This window comes from Gymnogyps californianus, chromosome 4 (genome assembly GCF_018139145.2).
Source record: "Gymnogyps californianus isolate 813 chromosome 4, ASM1813914v2, whole genome shotgun sequence".
NCBI classification, from domain to species: domain Eukaryota; kingdom Metazoa; phylum Chordata; class Aves; order Accipitriformes; family Cathartidae; genus Gymnogyps; species Gymnogyps californianus.
The window spans coordinates 46,872,559-46,882,767 of NC_059474.1; positions in this window are offsets into that span (position 1 = coordinate 46,872,559).

Genomic DNA, 10,209 nt, shown 5'->3' on the forward strand with positions numbered 1-10,209 from the left:
ATAAACTCTTACCTTTCCAACAACTCTTCCTCTGCTTAAAAAATCTGCAGGAATGCATTTCTCTTAAGTGACACTTTATTACCTCTTTAGATAATTCTTTTCAAAATTTTAAAAGAGTCAAACTGCTGCCAAGCCCACTGTCTCTGCAACCCTTGCACAATGTGGAAGCAAATAGCGATTGTTATTTTTCACATTCTCTAGTTTCATTGTCCTATCTCTACCTAAATCTTTCAGGTTGAAATGGACCTAGTTTTCCTTCCCAGTACTATTTGAGAGTGGCACATATGCCTTAAGGTTAACTTTGTACCACGTTTTGTTTCTGTTTCTCTTTGACAGAGAGGACCGATTTGACAGGCTGCTGAAGATAAAGCAACACATCGGTACCAAAGTCCATGGTAACGACTTATTAATTTTTTAAAATTTGCTCTAATCAGTGCCCTATGAGGATGTTCTCTGAGTATTCCTGGAATAGGCAAATTATTGCATACTTGACTTTGAAGCTCAACAGATCTAACGAAAGCCTACCACTGGCACCCACTGCTGCAGAAAACCATTGAGAATAGAGTATATAGCAGATATTTTGTCATAAATCAATAGAAGTATTCCAGAGCTAAACTACAATACATTTCAAGCAGCTAGAAGAGCTCTCTAGGAATATTTAATCCTGTTTGAAGAGGGAGACTTGTTTCACAGAACCCCATTCAGTTTTCAGTGAGAATTAATTTTTCCAGTTACTTTGATTAATGCGTCTTGAACGAAATCTCAGGTTTATAAAGCAATAATTAGCAATAATAATCTTCAGCTAGGAATGTGTTACAGAAATTGGAGAGTGACAGTAGAAAAAGCCCTTATGAGACTGGCAGAGCTCTTCCAGCAAAACCATGCATGTGAAAAGAACTTACACCATGCCAGTAATATATAAGACTTTAAGAGGTTCACCATGACCAGGAGCTTTGACTGCTGAGGCATTCATAATGGAGGCCTAGGTAAAATACAGAGCAGTGAAAAGGACTAAGGACATTTATGGAGAAAGACCGCCCAAGGAGTTTTGTTGTACCTCCTCTCCTTCCCCCAAGAATAACCACTGGGAAATACAGTATATTAATGAGTGTAAGGCAATGACCTCCACTGGAAAATGGGAAATGCCTATATTCCCTAGAACTTGCCTGGGAAGCAGCAGGTGATGACTGAAGTGCATTCACAGTCACAGCGGGTCTCCAAACATACCCAGCTGCTCCCATGACTGTGGAAATGTGTCCTGCCCCTGCTCAGCAGATGTAACCATGTCTCTGTTTTGCCTCAGATGTGCTGCAGGAGGGCAAGACCATGCAGATAGACACACAGACACGGGTCTGCTCAACCTCCTCCTCCCTCCTCTTTGCTCTTACCTCCATACGCTGCAAATGGGAGCTGCTGCCCTCAGGACACTACTTCCCTGCACAGTGCCCATAGTACAAAGAGCTCTCACAGCATATTAAGTGGTTTCTTTTTTTCCCCTTGCCTGTTTGTACAACCTGGAGCATCCGCGGTGCTGCCACAGCTGCCGGGGGCTCAACTGGGTACTATAGATAGACCCACGAAAAGCCTGAGCACCTCCTCCAAGCTGAACTCCACATTGCTGGTAGTAGCAGCAGTACCAGGAACAGATGGGCCAGCTGGTCTTCAAAAGCTATAATCACTCTCTAAAGTACGGCACGGGTATGCTTCCTAGTGTGCCGGGAGTAGGAAGTCATTATCAACTTACTGCTTATTTTGGTTATTACAGTAGTGTGTTGTTGAGACTCTTGTAGCCTGGTGACAAGCTACAACATAAAAATCGCTTCGACAAAATCTGTGACTCCATGGTGTCTTCAGTCCATCGCTGGAAGGCAGCCAGCACTGTCAGGCAGCGTTGCAGCTTTGTCATTTTTGTGAAGCATTCATAAAACATGCACCTTATTAAGCACTTGGAAAATAATCCTAGTTTAAATTGATTGTTGAACAAAGAAGCAGCAATTTGCTGTTGGGGAATGTTTTATTTGCTTTTCACCATAAGAAGGTGGATAGGAAAACAAAGTCACCCAAGCTGGAACCAAATAAATTAAATGCATTCAATTAGCTAATGGAGTGTCTCGCAAAAGGTTGCACTATTAGAAAATTAAATTAGTTCTTCCTAATATGCTGAGATTCTTTAAGTCATTAACACCTTTTTTTTTTTTTTAGAAACTGTCTGAAATATTCAGGGGATTATTTTTCACCATAGGCTTTTTGCTTTCCCTGCCATACCTTTCAGTCCTGATTCTCTTCAGTCTTATAATCGGTGCTAATTTGTGAAAAACATTTCTAAACTAAATAGCTTTGGTGCAATTCATGACTACAAGGAACATATTTCAGATTTTTCTAATGGAACATGGTGTTCTCAGAGATCAGTTTCATGAGCTATTATATGATTTAGTACCACTGGTTACAAAAAGACTCGACTCAAGTATGTTAACTGGTGGCTTCTTACGCCTTTTTACAGCAAAACAACTGAAAATGGAAGATGGAAGTATTTTGAATTTGCAGTCCTGCCCTTGCAATGTTATTCTGGATGAGCTCCATCCAACTTACATTAGGTTAATTAACAGCAGTATGGCATTTGCTGGGGACAGCTACGGAGTAGCCAGACGTACCTCCTCGGTGCACTACCACAGCGGTGTCCTCTGCGCAGTGTGGTGGCAGAGACTTCCCATTCCCTTCACGCCGTTGGGATGCTGCAGGGTCTGTGGTTAGGAAATGCAGTGCATGATCAGTCACGTCTTTATAACTCCACCTAGACCTTGCTGAAGAGACAGGGGGAGAAGGGACAAGGAGATTTCCTGCGAGTACATAGCTATTCAGTACACGTATTTTCAGAGTGCGCCCCTTCCTCTTTGCAAGCGTATCTGATCTCACCCGAATCATGAGGTGGAGGGTCCAAGGTGCCCCCCAGCCAAGCTGGAGAGGAGGCTGGAGGAAGGAGCGGTGTTCGGCCCTGCCTGTCGTTCTCAGTGGAGAAGAACCGATCTGTCCCATGGAAAAACCCAAAGTCTGCATTAAAGATAGCTTGACAGCAGAAAGCACAAGCAAAGGTCCTGGGCAGGGGGTCAGGGTTGAAAAAGAGCCACCTAGGGACATAAAGGCATTTTTCACCAAGAGCGTTTCTTGCCCAGGCAAGCAAGAGAGTCAGGTACATATGGAGATCCATTATCTTGATACTCGTGCTTAAAATCGAGCAATTTGCTGGATGAGATCTGGCATGCCCTTATGTAAGCAAATTATTTTTATCTGTTTCTAGCCTAATAAAGACTTGAATATTTTGAGAACTCATAGGTATCATTGCTATGGAAACTAACTGTGTATCTTTAGGTCAGTCTTGCTATCTCTGATTTGCAGAGTCCGCATCTAATCTTAAAAAAAAAGAAAGAAAGAAAGAAAGAAAGAAAGAAAGAAAGAAAAAAGCCTAGCAGTATTTGCTGTTTCTGTCCCACTCCCCACCACCCTTTGTCTCACTTCTGTAGCCAAAAGCAGAGTCCAACAGCCTTTACAGGGAAGAGAGGTTGCAACATCAGCAGTCCAATGCCAGGTTACTGGTTTCAATGCCAGTGAGAAGGGAGGGGATTTACACTGATAGTACAGACAATTGACATAGAAGCATCAGCAGGCAAGCTGACCTCGTCCAGGGGCAGACATCCTTGTAGGGAAACCCAGCCTCGCACAACTGCCCTCTCCTTGTTTCTCTCTTGCCTGGGTGAGCGAGCAAAAATGTTCACCAATGCTCTGAAATGTTAAACATATCTTTTCCAATCCATAGATTGATAGTGGGAGGATTTACCACTGCATGAACAAGGAGAACTGCTGCCACAGGAGTGATTGAGCTGGTACTATCTCAGTAAAACAGATTGGCCCCATCTTACGCCGGGACATCTGCCTTATTGTGAAATTTGGGGTTTTCCCTCTCCCTCCCAACCTTTCTCCTTCTGCACAACTTCAGATACCCTCATCTTACAGTTTACCCAAACTTGGACCAGCAACATTCCCAGGATGATACAAGAGAGGTAAACATCCCTATAGGGAAACTGGTACTTGACACACCTCGGTTTCTTTGTAGCACTGATGGAGCTATAAGGTGCTTGCATTTCTTTGGTTTGTTTTTTCTCAGTCACTTTGTATATTGGGAGAGAAAAATTTGACTTTTTCAATGGTAGTTCAAGGACAAATATATGTCTGTATTTCATGGCCTCCAAAGACTTTTCTGCGTAATTCAAACTCACACAGAATTCACATCCAGAACTTTTTAAAGCTGGTGGAATTTTACTACTCTAGTAACAGAAGAGGTTTTTCTTTGTTTTTCTTATTCTAACAAAAAGTTGTCTCTTCACTGATAGAAAGGTTGTTTTCCCCTCAAAAAGAATTATTTCAGTTGTGATATATACCCACACTTTTGCTCAGAAGTGGGATGCATTGTAAATTCTGCTGTAAAAAAAAATTACTTTTTTGGCAAAAATGGTAAATCTACCAAGAAGGCAGTGCCTGTCAGTAAAAATGAAATATTCTCCTCCAAAATGCTAACACATATACCTGCTTAATACATTACTTTCTATTTTAGCACATACAATCTATATACCTTAGTACAGGACAAATGTGCCTTATCCGGGTGGCCTCAGCATCTGTGGCTATAGGGAGAGTTCTGTCCACATTCTTCTTTGCTATTGTTTGCTATTTTCAGTTTTAAGTCATTTATTGATTCCTCCCCCCCTTTGGAGAATGAGGCTAATCTATTCTATTGGCTCAAAGATGTTTTGGTGGTTTTTTTCCCAGAAAATTAAGCTTGTATTCCTATTAAACTGGTGCAGCTCCTTTTTCTGGATTTTTCCCCCAGTATGAGTGAAATCACTATCTCACCATGCTCCCTTTTTATCCAAGCCAGATATTAAATATATAAGATCATAGGCAAGCACTCAAACTTTTGGAGAATCAGGATTATGCAATGGTGGAAAATGAGAAGAAAGTGTTTTTTAAAGATTAAAGGGAATTCAGCTTCAATAGACCGGGAAAATCCCACAAGTTTAATTCTTGTAATGGATAGCAGTGACACACGCTCTGCTTTCTGGGATGAGTATTATTCCATAAAGGAATGCAACATGAACCAGTAGTTAAACTAGGACAGATGTTGCTGGAAATATTTAAAAGATGTTTACTTTATATTATTAGTGATCAAATATGCAATGTTCTTGGGTACGTCATCCTCATGACTTCCCACAAGACATAATATTTTCCTTGTTGGAAAAAGCAAATAACTAAGTTGTAGGCAGCTTTTAGGAACTGAGATATTTTGGACTGGTGATGTAGCTGCTTAAGTATCCACTAGCACCACCATCCCGCAGCCCAACTGTTTCCCTGGGCTTGCTCCCCTTATTCCCTCCACACCTTAAAAATGCTTCCCCCTCTCCCAGTCACCCTCGCCCAGCCCAGCACTGGTACTTTCCCTGGTAGCTTTCCAATGAATAACTTCCACCCTCATCTCCCTGGCGCAAGCTGTCCCTTCCTCCCGTGACCACCACTCAGAATAACCTGTTTCTTATTGTCATTTACTGGGTGAATCTCTCTGGGCTTGACTTAAGAAGTGAAAAGGGATTTTTCTGACTGGGATGTGAAACCAGCAAATGCAGAGTTTTCCTTCACAAAGCTTGCAAAGATTTCAGCTATTGCAGTAAAACTGCTGCAACCTTCTCCGAGGACATGCTTGTAGTGATTTAAAAAAAAAAATTTAAAAAATCACTGCAGTTAATATGCTCCTGTAAAGTTAAAGCTGACTTAAGACTGCCTATACTCAATGTTGCATTAATATAAACCCCTTTAACTAATCAGGTGTGAGTTGTGTGTAGAATGTACCCAAATTCTCTATTATAGATGAAAGAAGACTGATCAGCTGCAAAGAAAGAGATATGTGAACTCTGCCTTCTTTTTTTCTCTCTCTCGAGCCTCCCACCCCTTCAAAACCAAAGCAGACCCTACTGCACTAAAGCAGGGAGAGCACAGAAGAGAAAACATTTCTTCATGATCTCCTTACTGCTTCTCCCCGCTGCCCACCCTGTCCTCCATCACCTGCCTGACACAAGCATTGTCCTGGTTGCCCCCAGCGACCTGTGGCTTCTGCACCCTCCCACCCCGCTTCTCCTGAATAACTGCAGCCACGTCACTGCGGAGAGGCTGGATCAAATGACTTTTTTCTTTTTTAAGGAATAATGACCCATATCACGTTCTCAAAGCCAAAAAAGCAACACTGTTCTCTTCCCCATTTCATCCTTATTATATACTCCCATGTTGTTGAACTCCTTTTTGGTTTCTTAGCTTCCACCTACCCTGCTTTTTCGGTTCCCTACCCGTTGCTCAATCACCTCCAGCCGCTGGGGCGCCGGGGTCGGCATCGTGGAGCAGAGGGGGTGCACAGCGGGAGGTCACCGCACGGGGCTGTGGCTGCAGGTCACGGGCTGTGGCTGAGCGTCGTGCTCAGAGTTTGCTGTAGGAAGGGGGTTACCCTCTGCTACAGCAACAGGTTTTGTCCCCTCGGTTCCTTAGCCTCCTTCCTCTTTTTCCTCCCGCTTTTGGTCTGCCTTCCTGCACTAAGCGTGAAACTGGAGTAGCCAGAAAGATGACTGCTGCCATTTTCCAACTACCTCTCCTACACATCCATCTTTTACGGGGATCGAACATTTCTGCCTTATTGTGAACTTTTTTGGCCCGTTGGCGATGGCCGGTGAAGGAGGCTTGCTTCTAGAGGAGCTGAAGCTCTGTGCTGCGGTGGAAAGGCAAAATATTGGGGAGAGCTCTGTATACTAGCCAAACAGTCAGCCTTCCTCAGCCTCCTACTTTTTAAATGCTCATCTGCTAAATATGTTTATTTCATATCATTTACGGAATGTTTCTCTGCCCTGAGGCCTTTTCTATAGATGTTTGCTGTGGTATGGTCATATATTATTTTTCTCATCAGCCTGAAGGCACAGAAATTGATAGAGCTCTTACACCACTGCAATCCCATTGACTTCAGGGGAATTACTTCCCATTAGAGCAAGTGAAATCAGAATGAATAAATACGCTGTTTCTCTGCTATTCACCATTAAAGTTGTAAAGCCCACTGGAGTAGTCAGAGAAAGCTGGAGATTGATTCTTGCTGTATTCTTGTTCAGTGCTGTTCCTGAGTGTATGACAGGATAAACTACTTGTTCAGGTACACCTACAGAGCGAGGTAAGAGGATAAACTCTGACATGTGTACCACTTTCTATCTCAGATCTCACTGGCATGTAGATCAGTACCTGCCTGTCTTGCCATGCAGTAGACCAGCTGTGGCAAACAGGCTGTGGGACGGGTAGCACAGGGCATCCTCTTTCTCACTGAGGATCAGAACTGCTCTGACAGAGCGGAGAAGAGCCAGTAACAGAATAATTATCTGCTATCTATTTTTACTATTAATTTGGAAATCCTTTTTTTATTTTCCCTATCTCTTTTTGTTGGGAATCAAAGCACTCAAGCCATTCAGTCACCCACAGAGAGCTTTCATCCTCATCTTATAAATGGGAAAATCCTGAGACCCAGAGATCTTAAATTATTTGTCCTTGGCCATAGATGCGGTGGAGCCAGAAATAGTTCCCAGTTCCAGATTGCCACTTGAATACATTTAACCGCAAGACCATCCTTCTTCTTCATTACTCCTTAGTGTTTAATTCAGACGCAAACATAAGAAGGCAACAAAACAAAAGAAAGAAAACCTCAGGCCCAGATCCTCTGTGAGTCAGACACACAAAGCTGCCAAACTGCATCCAGCCATCACATGGCTGCTGTAGGAAATGCTGGCAGTTGCCTCCCTGTGCAGAGGTCAGTTACAATTGCATACCATGGAGATACTCCCTGGATGGGCTGTGAGTTATTCTGGAAGAGGAAGAGAAAGGATCTGTCAAAGCCAGACACGTTCTGGAGACACATCCTCATAAACAGACCCAGGAACCACCATCCCAAGCTATGTCCTAAGTGGATCTCAAGTCACAAACGCCTTAGGGAGCTCCTATGGGGTCCGTCTGGCCTTCAGTTTCCCTCCACGTCTATTTATAGAATAATCTATCCCAATTTTGTAATCCAGAAGTTACTAATGACAGTCTTTCTCTTCCCAATGTTAATGCATTTTTCCTGATTATCCTCCTTTTAGACATAAAGGAATAATGAATATCTCAATAATTAACATCTCCCAGTTCTTTGTAATGAAGAGGTCATGTACTTTCTCAGCAGCTTCTATCTCCATGGATGCAACCAAGACTAGTGATAAGGCTATGGTGGTATTCTTCTGAGCTTTGCCTATGTACTTAGCTATATCTATCGACGGGAGCAGCAGCAAGATTGTTCAAGACATGGACATGTTCAGAGATGAAGGCGGTAGTTCCAGCTCATAGCTGTTATGTCTCGATGTACACAGTGTTGTTCCCAACAGAGAAGTTAGTTTTCCTACCTTCACACTGTTGGCTACACACTGATTCAAATCTTGAAGGTTTTCTTTATGTACAAGACCTAGAATATATTTTTGTTTTAAGCGATGAATTACAAAAATTATTTTCTTGTCTGCGCTGTCTGCTGGTACATTCTCAGCGATGAACATATCTTCCATTCTTCTCTAAATTAAATAGATTTCCTCCACCCTTCTCACTCCCCTCCTCCAAGTTAGAAATGTCAGGAATTAGAATTGCTGACGCTGTGCTTGCTGCAGGACTACTGAGAAGTGGGGCTTTGGTATAAGCAGAAATTTGACCTGCCGTTTTCTCAGCCTTCAGCTGAGAGAAAGAGGATGTTGTCTCTTGAATAAAAGGGTTTCACAAAGAACTCACATAACCTGTTCTCAGCCACTGCTGGTTTAGAATTTGAGTTAAAATTACAAGCAAATGAGTAAGGATTTACTTGGCTTGACTAAGTGTTTCTACTTTAAAAAAAAAATAACTTCATGAAAACATTGCAGGTCAAGTTTCTCTCATTTCTCATGTCACTAATTCATGACTTCAGGCTACCCCGTAGCAAAACTGTGGAAGTTGAGATCTAATATTTGCAGCAACTGATTTGCACAGGCTACAACAAATCCTTTTGCAGATTTGCAGAAGAGACTAAAGAGTCAAAACCAGCTCAGTCCCTTTGTTCCTGCTGTAGTTTTCACTGTTGCAAAAGGCAGTTCAATTTCATATAATCACAACAGCAAGCAGCTATAACAGAATACATTAAAACCACATTTGTTCAATAAAAGAATGCCATTTCACAAAAGGTCATGCTTTCAGTTTTGAGGAGGCTGCTAGTCACAAGCAAAATGCCAATATATCATGTCACGAAGCATTGACTTGTCTATTCCCTAGCTGCCTTAGCTACAAAAATGGGACAAACAGTATTTACTTACCTTCTCAGATGCTAAAATATTTGGTCATAAACTAAAAATACATACTACTGAATATTTAAAATGAGGCGCATGTGAAATAAGACATACAGTTCCATAAAGTGGATAACATATGGGAAATGCACTGTTAAGGGTCTCATCGGGAAAAACAATAAATTTGGAAAAAACAGTAACTATCGGTTTTAGCAGTTCATTTAATTGTGCACAACATTCCACAGCATTTATTTGGAAGGCAGCTACTTGATGCTAAACTTTAAATATTTAAGACAAACTGCCATTTCAGGGAGTTTCTCTTCTCCATCTAAATGACTGCAGCCGTAGTAGTCTGTTTCCAGTGACAGTGCAAAGGACACTGCCATAGATATACACAACTTCTATACTATCTCATCCATAGCTCTAAAGTGCTATTTCCTACCATTTTAGCCTGCATCCTGTAAAGTTTCCAATATCTTTGAAAGATGATTTTTATGCTAGAAGAAAATTCACTTTTAAGCCGGGGTGAATTTATTGCATCATTTAATCTGCAACCTCCTCTTGAATAGAAGAGCTAGCCTTTGTCCATTTGTCTCTTGTGCACTTAGTTAATGAAGGAGGAGAATTTTGCTGATTGCATTGGCTAAATTTTTGACTTTTTAAAATGTTGTCCAAGCAAAAAGATGAATACTCATCAGTCCAGATAGATGGGGAGAGATATAGTACTGCCTATGATATTCATTCTTCTCTTTTTTTGTCCTAAGTGATATTTTAAAGTAAGTCAGGTTTCTGTATGTCAAGTATTAGAGGCAGC